We start from the raw sequence: 19,186 nt of genomic DNA, 5'->3' as shown, positions 1-19,186 counted from the left end.
TTTGTTGAAGTCACTGTATTGCAGGACCAGATAGCATCAGTCCATTTGTTCCAGACTTTAAGTACAGGCTCCGTGGGCAGGCATGGCGTGAGAGGAGGACAATGCTACCAGTCCAGCTTCTCTGCAAGCCTATCAGAAACAATAGCGATGGAAAAGAGAGGTAACGATGATACTCTCCCCTGCTCCTCTGTTTGTGTACCCGGGACAAGAAATCGATACTGCCGGATTCAGAGACTATTTTACAGTCAGGGCACCTCTCAGCTTAAATGTTTGTCTGTTTTAGTCAATGACACTTCTCTGCAAACTATTACCCACCGGGAATGGAGAACAAACGTGAAACAAATAAACCAGACGCCGACCCATCTTGGCATTGTTTGCACTTACAGATGGAATCCTGATAGTGTGGACATTTTCTTTGCACAGCGCCAAAGACAAATCTATCGCGGCCAAGATCCGAAGCCATTCTACTATTATTACAGCCTCAGAGGAAATATTACTCGTGATAAAGGAGGATTTCTCGGCTGATATGCAATCAAGGTTATCTAGAACTTAGCGATGCCTCTTGTATGACATGCAAAGCCAGCCAAAAGAAGGAAATAGTTCAGCCCCGAAAAACTCATTTCGGCTTTCACTAGACCGCCAGTAAACAAGAACAGTACTGATGTGATCATAATTCTCTTTCTCTCTCCACAGTCTACTGTAGTGTTCCCCAATGCCTCTATGGTTATTCGTGAGGTGGCTCTCTTTTTGCCTTTTGTTGTTGTTGTTGAGATCTTTAAAAAAAAGGGAACAGCATATATTCAGGAAAATGTACTGAGGGGAACAACCAGAAGTCAATATGGGTGTCATAAATAAGTTCAATCTCCAAGTCCTCTGTCTGTGTTGCCTCTCCATGGTTGTCGTGGAATGACATGCTAATTGATTGGGATTCTGCAGGGAAACTTCAGAACTTTAATGACACTTAAAGACACTCACAGACATGACACATTGAAAGTGACTCTCGCAGCTGCAGGAACATTACATTTAAAATAGTATTTTTTTCTCCTCATTTATACTCCCCCCTCTCCATACATCTCAACACACTCGTGTTCCCTGACTTTTTAAGCACAGTATTTTCAGAAAATGATTTAGTTAGAACTTAAATAACAAAAGGACCTGTTTCTAACAAAGCGCCTCGTTTGACAATTCCTACTGTTACTGGGAAGAAAAGGAGAAGAGAGACTGAGGTTTAGTGGTGCAGACAAGCCAGCCACAGTCTCACACTGCTCACCTGGATCCAGGCAGGACCGAAATAGCACTAAAAGCACCCACTCTCACTTTGTAAATGTTCCTTTGTTGCTCTCTCTCTTGCATCACTTCTATGGCTGAAAATCCCATGGCTTATCTCTCAAGAGATTTCGCCACATCACTGACTGGCGGTTCTCCCACCTAGACGTTTTAACCCCTGAGATTCCGGGACCATGCCCCTATAGACCAAGGGCTGTCACATTGATTCCTGCATAAATGTGTTTTTATAAAGTGGTATAGCAACAAGATTCATGTCGCCTGCCACGTAGCAGGGATTTAAAAAAAATATATATATATAGGCATAGCAATTCCATATCGTTCAATCAACAGGGTTTTCCAGCATTCCCACTAAATATTTCCACTAAATAAAGAGTATCTCTCCTTGGTACTGTCATGACTTTAGAGACAGTTGAGTTTGAGAGGGGGAATATTATGGCTTGTTGAGAGCGTGACGTCAGTAGTGCACTGCAATGACTCGTCCTGACAAGGATGGGGACCCTCCCTCTCGCTGCTGGAGTCTGATTGAACAGGCAGTCACGACCGTAGGGGATTGTCCTTCACAGCGGCCAGGGAAGGACAGCAAGCAAACCTTCTCTGTAGGAACTTGGCTCTAATCTGAACAAACACTGTTTGCAAACCGAGGCAGGATGCAAAATGGGAAACACCTACAGTAGGCTTACTCGGTGTGCACACAGTACAGTGACTTTAGTTCAGTCTTGTTAAGTCAATTTAGTATTAAATATTGAAGTGTTTTGTTTGATATTTTTTTATGTAGCAATTGACTACATAATGTAATTCAGCATTGACAATATAGCAACCTCTCGGGTATATGAATAATACAACACATTTTGGGGGGCAAGGACTGTACTGGATGACATTGTGGTGTCTTTTTCTTACCCCTTGTGTTCCTCTAGTTCCCTGTAGTTCTCCAGCAGTAGTGACGGATTCTCTTTGGCCCAAGCTGTTCCTCAGGGCTATCAAAACCCATTTACTCAGAGTAATGTGGTCCATGGAGCCTACATGGACCTGCCAAAACTCCCCTCAGCTCCACCATTTATCATGTTGTACAATAGTAGACCTGGTTGATTACACCTAGTTTATGTGAACATGTAATGATGTCATAGTAAAATACTCGCCTGCCACAATCGTGAAAGCAGTTGTCGTTCATTTCTATTTTGGAAGCAAACTATGGTAATCTAAAAGTGACAAGACCCCCTTGCCTCCTTTCCAGATAAATGTCGTTTTTATTTGACAAGATAGGCATTCACGACGCTACTTACAAGCAAAAGACACCGTTTGGAATATAGACAGGCTGCTCCCTTAGTTGTAGACATGATAGCTGTCTTCCTCTTTACCTTCGTCCATTTTAGGCAGGGCCTTGTTCAATATTTGCAGAGTGCCAAGGCACACAGAAGCCATGGGATCATCCCCATTTACGAACGAGCCGGGCCCCTCTTTTAAATGTTAATTGCCTTCCCTCATGCTTTCTCATTACACCCATTCTAAATGATGTGCTCTAAGCTCCAGTGAAAGTGTTCTAATTTATTCTCCAGAATGGCATCGGAGATCCACATAGTTATATTCCAATCACAAATTTGCCACGAAACGAAAAGGAATTGCCCCTGCACATGATTGTTCAGCCAAGTCTGAGCGAAATAAACAGAATGCGCCAGCATCCGGAATGACGACATGCATTGTGGAATGGAGTGTATGGCGCTCATTAGTTTGGTACAGGGACGCTTGCTGTCTATATGCCATATCTGCTCTCAGCTCACCCACTCGGCTACTGCATAATGCATAGGACTAGCTACACTGTTAAAGCATTCCATATTGAGCCAAATGAATCATTATTCACTTGTATGGGTAAAATGTTCAAAATAAGAATTGTGTGCATATTCAACGTTTTTTTTATAACGATGAGCAGCGTTAACCGACTTGGGAAGTATGTCATTTTTGTTTCATTTAAGTTTTCCAATTGTTACCAAAGTGACCCTACATGATGCAATCTTTAATATTTTTATGCAGTTCGTGTGGTTGAAATGTAACATTTATGGAAAAGCATTTGTTACCGGTTTAATACTCTAATAGTAAACGGCTATATCAATTATGAACAGTAATGTACTTCATCTCTCCCAACACTTCCTTTCCTTAACCAAATCCCCGAATGGGATTTTGGTACACCACAGTAATTGCTTCAGTTTGATAACGTTCAGAATGTCGCTCGCATTATAATGTCCCTCTAGTTGGTCATTGTGGTTTTTCTTTTGTAATCACAACACATACTTCCGTAAACAACTTTGAAATTCCTTTTTAAGACATTCCCCTCCAGCCCGTTCGTCTGGAATTGAGAGGGTTTTTGGAGAACAGTAACGGACAGACCTCTGCAGTGCTCTTTGTTGTAAGCATGTTTCTCTGCAGATCCATCTGGGGTGCTGGGTGTCAAACTCATTGCAGAGAGGAAGATGAGTATGCCAATCGTCAGGGCCCGGGGCTTTGCACCTCACGTCGTCAACATCGCTCCAGTCCTCTCCTACTGTAATGCCATCTGGCAGAAAGGTCAAAACAGGCTGATCCCAGCACAAGACTTTGGGGTTAAAAAACAACACATTTCAGGGTTTATATAATCCCCAAACTCAGTGATGTATCTCGCCTTCCAGACGGTTCCGGCATCAAAGTGCGGCAGGGGAGGTATTTAAAGCATCTATGTGAACGCCATGGCTATATAAACATGCCCTGTATTAACTCTCCATATGCCCCCCATCACAGTCCTGGCTATGATGCAGATTAACCGACTTGTCTGGAAGCATAGACGTCCCCCCCCCTCCTTCACAATGAAATGGAACTGATGAGAGCTTGGCAGGATGGTGTTTCTGCACCTTATATTTATGGGGATTCCAGTTTGGTAAAAAAAAAAAGGCTTTCCCATAGTGAGTCAACCTAATTACGAGGACATATTAGTTGTACGAGGAGGTGTCCGCTACTCTGTCACTCTGGTCATCCAGTTTGCGTCATCCCACATGTCCATATGAGCAGATGTCCCATACCTGAAGGGAATCCGGATGGCATCATCACCAAAGTAGGGAGAAAAGAAGCTGTCACAGATGGACAACCCTCTTGTGATCTTTTCCGTTGGTCTAGTCAAACGTTCAGTGCATGCCTTTTTAAAAGTCGCACTCTTTTTCCTCGCATTGTATCAAGATGCGAGGACATAGTGAGGGAAGAATAATGAGCTTCATTATAGGAATCCACCCACTTGTCACGATACGTCTTGACCATTGCCGCTTCAACTTGTTATCTTTAATACTTAATTAACCTGGCTGAAGAGCAGCTGGTGGAATTATCCAAGATGGGTAAAGCTGCAGCATCTTGCTGGTTGCCTTGGAAACCTTGGATTTTAAGCACCAAGCACTAGGCAAAGTTGGATGTTCAAAGGAGCATCAGCACAGGGCGAAGAGAAAAAAAAAGTTAATTGGTTTTGGAGATTGAACCATAACTGACCAAGAGTTGCTGTTGTGAGAGGAAAAGAAAACCTCTCAAAAGTTTTATAATCTGAGGCCTCACAGAAAATAAGGACTCCATTCCTGACATGTACAGGAATATGCTGCTCTAGTCTAGGGGACGGCGATTCAGGATAAGGGCTTAAGTCTGACACAATGTGGCCATACAATAGATGGATCTGAAGCCTTGGGAAATCTGCGGTGGAAAGCACAGACGTAACAGAAATCCCCACTCTAAGGGAAAGGGGCAAAAAGGCAGTTATTTAACCAGATGCCCCGCTCAGCAGAGAGGGGATTAAAATGCACTGCTGCTTATCTGCCTTTAAAGACCTTGACTTTCAAATCACAGGTTCCCCTCAAACCACGGTGCCAAGGTCAGCTTTTTTTTTTTTTTTTTTTACTACTACTAGTGCTCCTTTGTGTGCTAATGAGAATGCAGAATAACTATTTCAGAGACAGGGGTTTAAGTGTTCTCTCTTCAAAGTCTGTGTCTATAAAAGAAAGAGATACATTGGCTAGTGACACATGCATTCTGTGCTGAACAATATGGCAAGGGAAGGTGAATTCCCTCTTCGATGCGTCAGCATGCTCAAGTTGGACTGAGAGCAGATCTTTGGGGGTTGTGTCTAAAGGCATAGGACATTGGCTGTGGTGGGATTTGAGGGGCATAGCTGCCTACGTTTTGCCCACGTTATTTATGTTCTATATTCCACTTAATAATCTTAGTCAACAATGCTAGTCCGGTAAGGGCACAACACGGCATTTCCTTGTAATGCTAGGGACCTGTGAGGCAGGAAGCAAATTACACTACATCCCGTCCCAACGTAACATTTCCTGCAGGATAGTGAGTGTAACGGACCGTGCCCAGGTGCAAGGTATCGAGTTGTGCACATAAGAATGATGTCACAGCCCCTTGCATGTGTGCGCATGCATGGGATGCGTTACTGCTAACGGTTGCATGTGTATGTGTGTGCCAGGAACATACAGTAGGAAACGTCGCTACAGAACGTCGAGCTGGCTCAGTCCTATTCTGCACGTTCCACTATCTTAGCGCACTCTCCTTCTGCGATGTGACTTTGTGGAGAAATGGCATTGATAGCTCCTTCAGTAGTGCGAGAAAGCATCCCTGGCGATCAGCAGCGTTCTAGAAGCGTGCTAGGAGATTGTGTAGGCCACAGTGCTCCTCTGGTCAATGGAAGTTGATTGGGGTCCCATGGTCATGAGAAGGTCAAAATCAGAGCCCTATTCATGTCAGTGTACTTAGTAGGCAAGGCAAACCCGTTTTGGTGATTTCTGGTATATCTTCAAAATCAATCAATCGCAGCACATTTTTGGACACATTCAGCAGTTTTTACCTGATTAAGTACACTGTTGAAAGCTCCGTTCATATTCCTAGAGCTTGACAATGTCGTCGCTGATTCCTGTTGACGAGACATTTTGATAAATAGCCCCAATGTCAAAACACATTTTTTTTAACGTGTCCAAATCAATAACCGATATGCAGAAACAGTTTGTGATATGAGGGGGAACATAAACATACAATGTACTATCTATACATGCTGTGCATGTGCCACAATAGTAATCATATTATTTTTAAAACAAGCACCTTATAAACTGCACATGCACCAAAACCCTGTTGTTTTGACAAGTGGCAATAAATCACTGATATCGATTAAGGTCGTAGGCGCTGTTGAAACTAACAAAACAAAAAAAACACGTGGAAACTGGATATCTTTTTTTGACATCACTGGTTAGAGAACAACCTGCAGATGACAGTCAGCTACATTTTGAAGTGATGCATTTTTGATTTAGCGGTTAGCAAAACAGAAAGAGAAACGCAACACTTATTTGTCAATCACTCATATCGATATCATGTTGAAATCAATTGCCCTAGAGGTGGAAGATGAGGTTGCACGTCTTGTTAAAACTATCACAGCTCAAAAACCACACGGAACCTGGGAATAATGTGTTCATCACTGGTTAGAGGACGATTTGTAGAAGACAGATAGCTACATTTTGAAGTGTTGCATTTGGATTCAAGTGGGTCGCCAACGCGGTAAGTGTAAAGCAACGCTTTTTTGTTCATAACTTCCATCGATATCACGCTGAAATCAATAGAACAGAGGGCAAATGGTTGCTATTTCACCCTTTAGTGTGGCCAGTGAAGCACATGAGCATCACTCATGACTTGTAGAAGGCTTATATCTATATTTTGCAATGTCAGATGTTGATTTCGTGAACAGACCACTTTTTCCTGTTAGTTAACTTGAACTAATCACAACGCGGCATAAGATATCAACAGTGAGAACGGTTGGCTGCTATTTAAGGGATAGTTTTATTGCCACGTCCATGTATTGGTGTGTGGCCAATGACTTTTATAGAGAGACCACCCCGAAGTCCTGTGCATCCCGGGGCATGTGACAAAATAAACGGTACAAAACCAAAGATACTGATCTGTTTGAAGCAATAAATCTTAAGTCATCGTAATGACTATAAACTGTTATAATTACAACCACCAATCTGAGATTAAAAGGACGTGTAATTCCACTCAATTTTATGGGGGAAAATGCAAGCTTGTGTAAGGTAGTAACAGAAACTGTCCACATTAGGTAATTTAGCTCTGCTATGTACTTTAATTTAATACTGCAAAACAATTAAACCTGTCAATTTAAGATAATGATATGCAGTGCATTTGAAAACTATTCAGACCATTTGACTTTTTCCACAGTTTGTTATGCTACAACCTTATTCTAAAATGGATTAAATTAATTAATTTTCTCATCAATCTACACGCCATAGCCCATCATGACAAAGTGAGAACAAGTTTCATTTTTTTGTGCTAATTTATAAAAAAAGACCAAACTGAAATACCAAATACCGTATTCAGACCCTTTGCAATGAGACTCGAAATTGAGCTCAGGTGCATCCTGTTTCCATTCATCATCATCTGTGGTAAATTCAATTGATTGGACATGATTTGGAAAGGCACACACCTGTCTATATAAGGTCCCACAGTTGGCAGTGCATGTCAGAGCAAAAACCAAGCCATGAGGTCGAAGGAATTGTCCATGGAGCTACGAGACAGGATTGTAATCGAGGCTCAGATCTGGGGAAGGGTACCAAAAATTGGATGCAGCGTTGAAGGTCCCCAAGAACACAGTGGCCTCCATCATTCTTAAATTTAAGAAGTTTGGAACCACCAAGATTCTTCCTAGAGGTGACCAAGACCCTAATGGTCACTCTGATAGAGCTCCAGAGTTCCTCTGTGAAACTTCCAGAAGGACAACCATCTCTGCAGCACTCCACCAATCAGGCCTTTATGGTAGTGGCCAGATGGAAGCCTTTCCTCAGTAAAAGGCACATGACAGCCCACTTGGAGTTTGCCAAAAGGCACCCAAAGAACTCTCAGACCATGAGAAACTAGATTATCTGGTCTGATGAAACCAAGATTGAACTATTTGGCCTGAATGCCAAGCGTCACGTCTGGAGGAAACCTGGCACCATCCCTATGGTGAAGTATGGTTGGGGCAGCATCATACTGTGGGGATGGTTTTCAACTGCAGGGACTGGGAGAACAGTCAGAACCGAGGGAACGATGACAGAGCAAAGTACAGAGAGTTCCTTGATGAAACCTGCTCCAGAGCGCTCAGGAACTCAGACTGGGGAGACAGTTCACCTTCCAACAGGACAACGACCCTAAGCACACAGCCAAGACAACACAGGAGTGGCTTTCGGGACAAGTCTCTGAATGTCCTTGAGTGGCCCAGCCAGATCCCAGACTTTCACCCAATTGAACATCTCTGGAGAGATGTGAAATGAGCTGTGCAGCGACACTCCCCATCCAACCTGACAGAGCTTGAGAGGATCTGCAAAGAAGAATGGGAGAAACTCCCCAAATAAAGGTATGCCAGGCTTGTAGCGTCAAACCCAAGAAGACTTGAGGCTGTAATCGCTGCCAAAGGTGCTTCAACAAAATACTGAGTAAAGGGTCTGAATACTTATGTAAATGTGATATTTCAGCAAACATTTCTAAAAGCCTGTCTTTGCTTTGCCATTATGGGATATTATGTGTAGATTGATGAGGAAAAATAACTAGTTAATACATTTTAGAATAAGGATGTAACGTGACAAAATGTGGAAAACGTCAAGGGGTCTGAATACTTTCAAATACGCTGTATGTTGCCCACACAAACTATTGCAACAAAGGCATCTATTTCTCAGCATTTAACCAGAGTTAAATCTTCTCAAACAATGTAACCATGCGCTCTAGACTAGAGCATCCAGTGTTTATGCAGCAATCTGAACGTTTGACGTCCCTGTACTTAGAATGACTTGAATTACAGGCACACCTTACCAGGAACACTCATACACACAACCCTGTTACTTCCTAGAATGTAGGTTCTACCATGTTTAATGCTCACCATATAATTACATATATAATAAATGAAAGGATCTTTATGATGCTCCTATGCTCTAAGTTGATATTCATGTCATAAGAGGGAATTCCCCTCAACCACAAATTGAGGATTGGGGAAATCAATCATTCTTTCTCATTGACCCCCTTTGTAAAAGAGCCAACTTTGTCGATTTTTTTTGTTATACAGAAATGACAAAACATGGCGAAAAGCTGCTGTGTTGTTTAATACACACGTAACCAGTAAAAAAATCCAGACCTATGGTTCACAATGCTCAGACTTCGGGAGATAGAGCCTGCGATAACAGCCATGTGGCTTCAGGCTTTTCGGCATCGGAAATGCGGGGACCCGGTGTCCAAGTAGGCTACAAGTAGCTACACTGAACAAAAATATAAATGCAACATGTAAAGTGTTGGCCCCATGTTTCATGAGCTGAAATAAAAGATCCCATAAATGTTCCATACGCTCAAAAAGCTTTTTCACCTCAAATTTAGTGCACAATGAATTTCATGTTCATTTCTCTACCATAAGCCGGCTCCAATGTTGTTTTAGAGAATTTGGCAGTACCTCCAACTGGCCTCACAACTGCAGACCACGCGTATGGCGTTGTGTGAGCGAGCGGTTTTCTGATGTCAACGTTGTGCGGTGGCTGTGGGGTTATTGTATGGTCTAAGCATAAACTACAGACAACGAACACAATTGGATTTTATCGATGGCAATTTGAATGCACAGAGATATCATGATGAGATCCCGAGGTACATTGTGTTATTGACTGTACGATTGTTTATCCCATGTGTAACTCTGTGTTGTTTTTGTCACACTGCTTTGCTTTATCTTGGCCAGGTCGCAGTTGTAAATGAGAACTTGTTCTCAACTGGCCTACCTGGTTAAATAAAGGTGAAATCATTTTTACAAAAGAATTGTCGTACCGTTCATCCACCGCCATCACCTCATGTTTCAGCTTGTGGCCCCATGTCACAAGGATCTGTACGCAATTCCTGGAAGCTAAAAATGTTCCTGTTCTTCCATGGACGGCATACTCACCAGCCATGTCACCCGTTGAGCATATTTTGGATGCTCTGGATCGACATGTACGACAGCATGTTCCAGTTCCCGCTAGTATCCAGCAACCTTGCTAAGCCATTGAAGAGGATTGGAACAACATCCCAAAGGCCACAATCGACAGCCTGATCAACTCTATGTGAAGAATACGTGTCGCACTGCATGAGGCAAATTGTGATCACACTAGATGCTGACTGGTCTTCTGATCACTGCCCCTACCTTTTTTCAAGGTATCTGTGACCAACAGATGCATATCTGTATTCCCAGTCATGTGAAATCCATAGATTAGGGCATAATGAATTCATTTCAATGGACTCTTTTCCTTTTATGAACTGTAAAATCTTTGCAATTGTTGCACGTTGCATTGATATATTTTTTTCAGCATAGTCCTCTTGTTTGTGTTGTTGATCTTGGCTAGCTTAATGTTCCGGTCGGTAGTTGGCTAGCACTCAAGTGGCTGCTAGCATTGTCAAGAATACAGGCACGTGGGAAGCCCTACAATATGACATTTTTCTAAGTAGTGAGAATGCTCAGGAGACGGCAATGTTGAAAATAATAATAGGAGGACACGGGCGGAAAAAAGGTGACGTTTTTGCTGTGTGCCAATTGGGTTGTTTACCCCACAGGTGGCGGGCTGCGATGTTCTATCTAATTCCTACTGGGACTATCCTCCCAAGACACACACTGCTAGAGCCTCTGAATGGCAAGGAGATTCCTTGGGTGAAGGGAAAATGCCTTTCTACTCTACTGGATGATAGCTAAATAAACCCTGCCATTCACTGTACGGTGCCCCATCTGGGAGATTGGCAGGACTTGCTGTTGTAATCTATGTGGTAATTGTAAAAGGGCCATAATTAAGGAATTAGAGAAATGGCAAAACCACAGTCGCAATTTTTCCCGGGTTAAAGCAAATAAATGATAGTCCAATTATTAACATGGTTGCATTTTGATGAGGATATGAGTCATTTATTTTCAAAAGAGATGAAAAGGCATTTCCTATATACTAATGTCGAATTCTCATCATCATTTCCTGTAGATTATGCAATCAGGAATGAGTGATGGGGTTGAACAATAACCAAACACATATAAGTTTAGACTGTCAAAGACACACTGTGCACCATCTGTCAAAAATACAAAATAGTACTTCACACAATATCAGTTCTGTATTTCACAAAACCTGTTTATGTCCATTTAGGCCAGGCAGAAAATGTCAGTATGAGGGTTTTGCACTTTTTTCTTAGCTCTAGAGCCCACTTCAGAGCCATTAGGCCTTCAGAATAAGATTAGTATTCCCTTCACATGAACACATGGCCGTAAACTATGGAGGTTGAATTATAGGAGAGGTTTATGCTGTAGGTAAGACCAGAGAACACATTACTCTTTCATTTTCTGTCGATACTGTGGCACAACAACTGATGGAGGAGGGATTAGGCAACAGTAAACACAATTTAACATGTAAGGCCACAACATGTACCATAGGATAAAATGGCAAAATGCTATTATCTATTCTTTTTGCTATCTATTTTACTGTGGCTTAGTAAATGCTCTCAGTTGACATAAGTTGACATTACATTCACGTGCATGATTTGTGTACAGGTCATTCGGAAAGTACTCACACCCCTTGATTTTTTCCACATTTTGTTACGTCACAGCCTTATTCCTCATCAATCTACACACAATACCCCATAATGACAAAGTGAAAACAGGTTATTAGAATATTTAGAATATTTTTATTTTCAGAAACAGTTGACTGTGCATGTCAGAACAGAAACCACGCCATGAGGTTGAAGGAATTGTCTGTAGAGCTCATAGACAGGATTGTGTCGAGGCACAGATCTGGGGAAGGGTGGCAAAAAAAATCTGCAGCATTGAAGGTCCCCAAGAACACAATGGCCTTCATCATTCTTAAAATGAAAAAGTTTGGAACCACCAAGACTCTTCCTACAGCTGGCTGCCCGGCCAAACTCAGCAATCAGGGGAGAAGGACATTGGTCAGGGATGTGACCAAGAACCCAAATGGTCACTCTGACAGAGCTCCAGATTTCCTCTGTGGAGATGGGAGAACCTTCCAGAAGCACAATCATCTCTGCAGCAAACCACCAATTAGGCCTTCATGGTAGAGTGGCCTGACGGAAGACACTCCTCAGTAAAAGGCACATGACAGCCCACTTGGAGTTTGCCAAAAGGCACCTAAAGGCTCTTAGATTTTGAGAAACAAGATGCTGTGGTGTGATGTAACCCAGATTGAACTCTTTGGCCTGAATGCAAAGTGGTTCACCTTCCAACAGGCCAACGACTCTAAGCACACAGCCACGTCAACTCAGGAGTCTCTGAATGTCCTTGAGCGGCCCAGCCAGAGCCCAGACTTGAACCCGATCAAACATCTCTGGAGAGATTTGAAAATAGCTGTGCAACAACCTGGCAGAGCTTGAGAGGATCTGCAGAGAAGAAGAATGGGAGAAACTCCCCAAATACAGGTGTGCCAAGCTTGTAGCATCAAACCCAAGAAGACTTGTGTCTGTAATCGCCGCCAAAGGCACTTCAACAAAGTACTGTGTAAAAACGATGTTTGTTTTGTCCTTGTGGGGTATAGTGTGTAGGTTGATGAGGGAAATGTTTTTTAATACATTTTTGAATAAGGCTGTAATGTACAAAATGTGGAAAAAGTCAAGGGGTCTGATTACTTTTCCGAATGCACTGTATACTTGTAATTCAAATGTCTTTACTACCTTCAATGAATCATTTATTGAAACAAAAATGTAATTACACATTTGTCTTACCACATCTGTCTTAGAGCAGTCTCATTGCTATAATAACCTATCATTATCTATGAGGTAGTCAAATAACGTTATTCAATCATTTGGGAAAGAACAATAGATTAGAGTCAACATGCCATTATGTTAATATCTTAAAAACATAATTACGTTTTCTCTGGCAACACAGATCATATTGGCTTAAATGAAATGTCCAATGTTTTTTGGGATTTGCTTCCTTTATTAGTGCTGTGTGGCCCTACTTAAAGGGGCTGTTGTGTTTGAGGGATACTTTGGGTTTTGGGCCTTTTATCTACCGCAGAGTCAGACGAAATCATGGATACAATTTTTCAGTCTCTGTTTTTCAAATATGAAGGAAGTTAGAGGTAGTTTTGTGAACCAATGCTAACTAGCGTGCACAATGACTTGAAGTCTATGGTAACAGCTAAAATGGAAGTCTATTGTAGCAGCTAGCATTCGTTAGCAATTGCGTTATCGCTAGTTAGCAACTTCCTTCAAACTGCACACAGAGACTTAAAAATAGCATCGACAAGTTCATTTGACTCTGGGAAAGTAGAAAAGGGGTTAATTGCCAAAATCGCAAAGTATCCCTTTAAAACGTCTTCGGGCTAGGGGGCGGTATTTTCACATCTGGATGAAAAGCGTGCCCAAAGTAAGCTGCCTGCTACTCAGGCCCAGAAGCTAGGATATGCATATAATTGGTAGATTTGGATAGAAAACTCACTAAAGTTTATAAAACTATTAAAATCATGTCTGTGAGTATAACATAACTTATTTTGCAGGCGAAACACAGAGGACAAATCATCCATGATTTTTTGTTGTTGTTGAGGTGACTGCGTTTTCAATTGGTTTTCTATGTGAATCTAGATTTCTGAGGCATCTGGTTGCAGTTCCTAAGGCTTCCACTAGATGTCTTTAGAAATTGGTTGATGCTTTTCTTTTGAGTAATGAAGAAGTAGCCCTTTCCTTTCTGGGTGTATAGCCAAGTGGACTGTTTTGTTTGGGGCGCGTGACCTGGAGCTCGCTCCACATTCATTTTATCCTCTATTGAATGCAGTTAATCCCGTCTTAGATTTTTTTGAGTATTTTAAAATACCTAAAGTTGGATTAGGAAAGTTGTTTAAAATGTTTGATTAGATCATTTGTTGTCATATTGGGCGAGTTGGAACCAGTGTTTTTCTGAGTCAAACGTGTCAAATAAATGGACATTTTGGAGATATTACGATGGAATTTATCGAACAAAAGGACCATTTGTGATGTTTATAGGATATTTGGAGTGCCAACAGAAGACGATCTTCAAAGGTAAGGCATGAATTATATTGTGATTTCTGAGTTTTGTGTCGCGCCTGGCGGGTTGAAATATGATTGTCATATGTTTGTATGGTGGGGTGCTGTCCTCAGATAATCGCATGGTTTGCTTTCGCCGTAAAGCCTTTTTGAAATCTGACACGGTGGATGGATGAACAAGAAGTTAACTTTTAATTTGGTGTATTGCACTTGATTGTATGAAAGTATGATTGTATGACAGTTAAATATTTAAAAAAGCTATTTTTACATTTCGCGCTCTGCAATTTCACCGGATATTGTCGAAACGTTCCGCTACCGGTACTCCTAGCCATAACAGGTTTTTAAGAGGAAATCAACTCAATGTGTTTTACAATAAATCACATGATTGTGGACTACAGGAAAAGGAGGACCGAGCACTTCCCCATTCTCATCAACGGGGCTGTAGTGGAGCAAGTTGAGAGCTTCCAGGTCCTTGGTGTCCACATCACCAACAAACTAACATGGTCCAAGCACACCAAGACAGTCGTGAAGAGGGCACGACAAAACCTATTACCCGACAAGGTAGACCGAAAAGATTTTACATGGGTCCTCAGATCCTCAAAAGGCTTTACAGCTGCACCAGTGAGAACAATGGTTGCATCGCTGCCTGGTATGGCAACTGCTCGGCCTCCGACCACATGGCACTACAGATAGTAGTGTGTACGGCCCAGTACATCACCGGGGCCAAGCTTCTTGCCATCCAGGGCCTTTATACCAGGCGGTGTCAGAGGAATGCCCTATAAATTGTTAAAGACTCCAGCCACCCTAGTCATAGACTTTTCTCTCTGCTACCGCAAGGCAAGCGGTCCTGAACAGCTAATCAAATGGCTACCCCGACCCAGGCATTGCCCCCCCCCCTTCTAAGCTGCTGCTAATCTCTGTTATTATCTATGCATAGTCACTTCAATAACTCTGTACATATTACCTCAATAACCTCGACACCGGTACCCCCTGTATATAGCCCCGCTATTGTTATTTACTGCTGCTTTTTAATTATTTGTTTTTCTTATCTCTTACTTTATTTTTAGGTATTTTATTAGAACTGCATTGTTGGTTAAGGGCTTGTAAAGTAAGCATTTCACTCTAAGGTTGTATTCAGCACGTTATAAATAAAATGTGTTTTCTGTCAAAAAAAATAGTCTTTGACGTGTATCATGTAGCTTTATGTGTTTGTCCTTTGAGAGTTATTATACGCAGACTGCTTTCTTCAGTTTTGTGTCTTTTTTTCACAACGCTGCCTGAGGAAGACTCTAGAAGGTGAAACGCGGTGCAGTTGTGCTTCCTGATGTACTATGCTGACTGCTGCAATATGTATCCTTTTGTAAATATTTTCTGTTAATAGTTCACTAAAGTTTATTGCAATGTACCGGCCACCTACTCCTCTTCTTTCTATGTAGTTTTTATAACAATGTCAGAGTTTAACAGTATTCTCTCTATCAACTTCATATGGTCGCCTATACTGTAAATGTACTGTCCAGAACAATAAAAAATTATTTTGCAATGTCTCTCATGAGTGTACACAGCATATTGGACAGTGGTGGGTCTGATATGACCTGAGAGAAAATGGCCCATTTGTTTATCACATCCTGCCCCTTCTACCATTACCTGAGCAGAACCATTACAAGGAACTATCTAGCCCAGGGGTATTCAAATGGCTGTCCCATAGGGGGCCACAGAGGTATTGCAGGGGGGCTGCAAAAATATAAACGACTGTTCAAAAGTTTGGGGTCACTTAGAAATGTCATTGTTTGTGAAAGAAAAGCTAATTTTTGTCATTTAAAATAGTATCAAATTGATGAGAAATACAGTGTAGACATTATTAATGTTATAAATGACTATTGTAGCTGGAAATGGCTGATTTGTTATGGAATTTCTACATAGGCGTACGGAGGCCCATTATCAGCAACCATTACTCCTGTGTTCCAATGGCATGTTGTGTTAGCTAATCCAAGTTTATCATTTTTAAATATTAATTGATCATTAGAAAACCCTTTTGCAATTATGTTAGCACAGCTGAAAATTGTTGTCCTGATTAAAGAAGCAATAAAACTGTCCGTAGTTATACTAGTTGAGTATCTGGAGCATCAGCATTTGTGGATTCGATTACAGGATCAAAATGGGCAGAAACAAATAACTTTCTATCGAAACTCGTAAGTCTATTCTTGTTCTGAGAAATGAAGGCTATTCCATGCGAGAAATTGGCAAGAAACTGAAGATCTCGTACAACGCTGCAAACTACTCCCTTCACAGAACAACTCAAACTGGCTCTAAGCCAGAATAGAAAGAGGAGTGAGAGGCCCTGGTGCACAACTGAGCAAGAGGACAAGTACATTCGAGTGTCTAGTTTGAGAAACAGACGCCTCACAAGTCCTCAACTGGCAGCTTCATGAAATATTGCCCGCAAAACACCAGTCTCAACGTCAACAGTGAAGAGGCGAATCCGGGATGCTGGCCTTTGTAGACCTCAACAAGTCTGGTTCATCCTTGGGAGCAATTTCCAAACCCCTGAAGGTACCACGTTCATCTGAACAAACAATAGTACGCAAGTATAAACACCATGGGACCACGCAGCCATCACACCACTCAGGAAGGAGACGCGTTCTGTCTCCCAGAGATGAACGTACTTTGGTGCGAAAAGTGCAAATCAATTCCAGAACAACAGCGAAGGACCTTGTGGAGATGCCGGAGGAAACCGGTACAGAAGTATCTATATCCACAGTAAACTGAGTCCTATATCAACATAACCTGAAAGGCTGCTCAGCAAAGATCTTACTTTTTGGAGAAATATCCTCTGGTCTGATGAAACAAAAATAGAACTGTTTGGCCATAATGACCATCGTTCTGTTTGGAGGAAAAAGGGGAAGGCTTGCAAGCCGAAGAACACCATCCCAACCGTGAAGCATGGGTGTGGCAGCGTCATGTTGTGGGGATGCTTTGCTGCAGGAGGGACTGGTGCACTTCACAAAATAGATGGCCTCATGAGGAGGGGAAAATTATGTGGATATATTGAAGCAACATCTCAAGACATCAGAACGGGAGGTTAAAGCTTGGTCGCAAACGGGTCTTCCAAATGGACAATGACCCCAAGCATTCTTCCAAAGTTGTGGCAAAATGGCTTCAGGGCAACAAAGTCAAGGTATTGGAGTGGCCATCACAAAGTCCTCTCCTCAATCCTATAGAAAATGTGTGGGCAGAACTGAAAAGCGTGTGCGAGCAAGTAGGCCTACAAACCTGACTCAGTTACAGGTTTGACAATGCTACCAAATACTAATTGAGTGTATGTAAACTTCTGCCCCACTGGGAATGTGATGAAAGAAATAAATGCTGAAATAAATCACTCTACTATTATTCTGACATTTCACATTCTTAAAGCGAAGTGGTGATCCTACCTGACTTAAGACAGGGAATTTTTACTAGGAATACATGTAAGGAATTGTGAAAAACTGAGTTTACATGTATTTGGCTAAGGTGTATGTAAACTTCTGACTTCAACTGTAGGTCTACCACGCTAATTAATAGACTTACCTGTCCTACCTTGAGTCAAGGAGGAGATGGAGCCATTATCTAAGCTGAGGTAACTGAGAACTCTGAGAGAACCACATTTAGAGCAAAAGGTTCCTTCATACCCCCCCCAAACACAATGTGTCCATAGAAACCTGTAGGATTGTTGAAAATTATGTAGGTGACTTACTGAAAGACTAACAGAAACACACATCCTATGATAACCTGAGTAGAGATGAGAGAATGGCTCTGAAGGACTTAGAGTCAGATTCTTCGATCATCATTAAAAAAAAAAAAATGTGACAAAGGAGGAGGAATTTGTATACAAAACAAATGTGACTATGTGAATGAATGTCGCCGACAACTATCGAAAGGATGACTTCTACTATCACAAACTGAATTGTGACCCTACCCTTGAATTCCAGCATAATACCTCATCCACAGTAGAAGGCTGTTTGGAATCAGGACAAATCACCAAAACATAAGTTGAATTTCTGTGTGAAAATTCCCAAGACACCAACTTTCTATACAGTCACTAAATTACTCAAACAAGTGTCTCCTCCTCCAGGTAGATTGTATCAGTAATCGACTCTGTCACATCCAACATTTCTACATTTGTGGAAAACCACATTAAAACCGATGGTTGAGAATCTCCCATCTTATGTCAAAGACACTAGTCACATGATCTCATTGATAGATGGCTTAGGAAGGATACCAGAGGGCACCCTGCTTGACACTTTTGATGTGGAGACCTTTGTACACTAACATCCCACACACTGGATGCTTGCAGGCGCTGCAACACCTCCTTCAGCAGAGAGACTCTACCCTCGCTCCATCCAATGATTTGCATCTTACAACTTCCTGAACTGGTATTATCCAATAACTACTTTGTCTTTGAGCCAGACTTTTTCCTTCAAATTCGGGGTGTAGCCATGGGCTCCCCCCCCAACTATGCAAACCTGTATGTGGGACAATTTGAGGAAGCACTCCTTTATGAAACAGAGACACACCCCTTACTTTCTAAAATACTCCTATGGAAGAGATACATAGATGATGTCTTTGTGCTCTGGGAAGGAAGTCAGCAGGAACTAAATTAATTCCAAACTCAGCTAAACGAGAGCTCTGAATATCTAAAATTCACCATGCAGCCTGATGAGAGAAAAATAAACTACCTGGACTTATGGATAATCAAAGAGAATGATGCATTACACACAGACTTACAGTATACACAAAGCCCACAGGTCGCAATACCTTGCTATGTGCAGATAGTATGCATCTCATTCCCCTCAAGAATGGTCTTCCAATATAGCCAGTTATGCAGGGT

The sequence above is a fragment of the Oncorhynchus keta genome, chromosome 34 (genome assembly GCF_023373465.1).
Source record: "Oncorhynchus keta strain PuntledgeMale-10-30-2019 chromosome 34, Oket_V2, whole genome shotgun sequence".
Lineage (NCBI taxonomy): Eukaryota > Metazoa > Chordata > Actinopteri > Salmoniformes > Salmonidae > Oncorhynchus > Oncorhynchus keta.
This window is presented reverse-complemented; position numbering follows the sequence as displayed.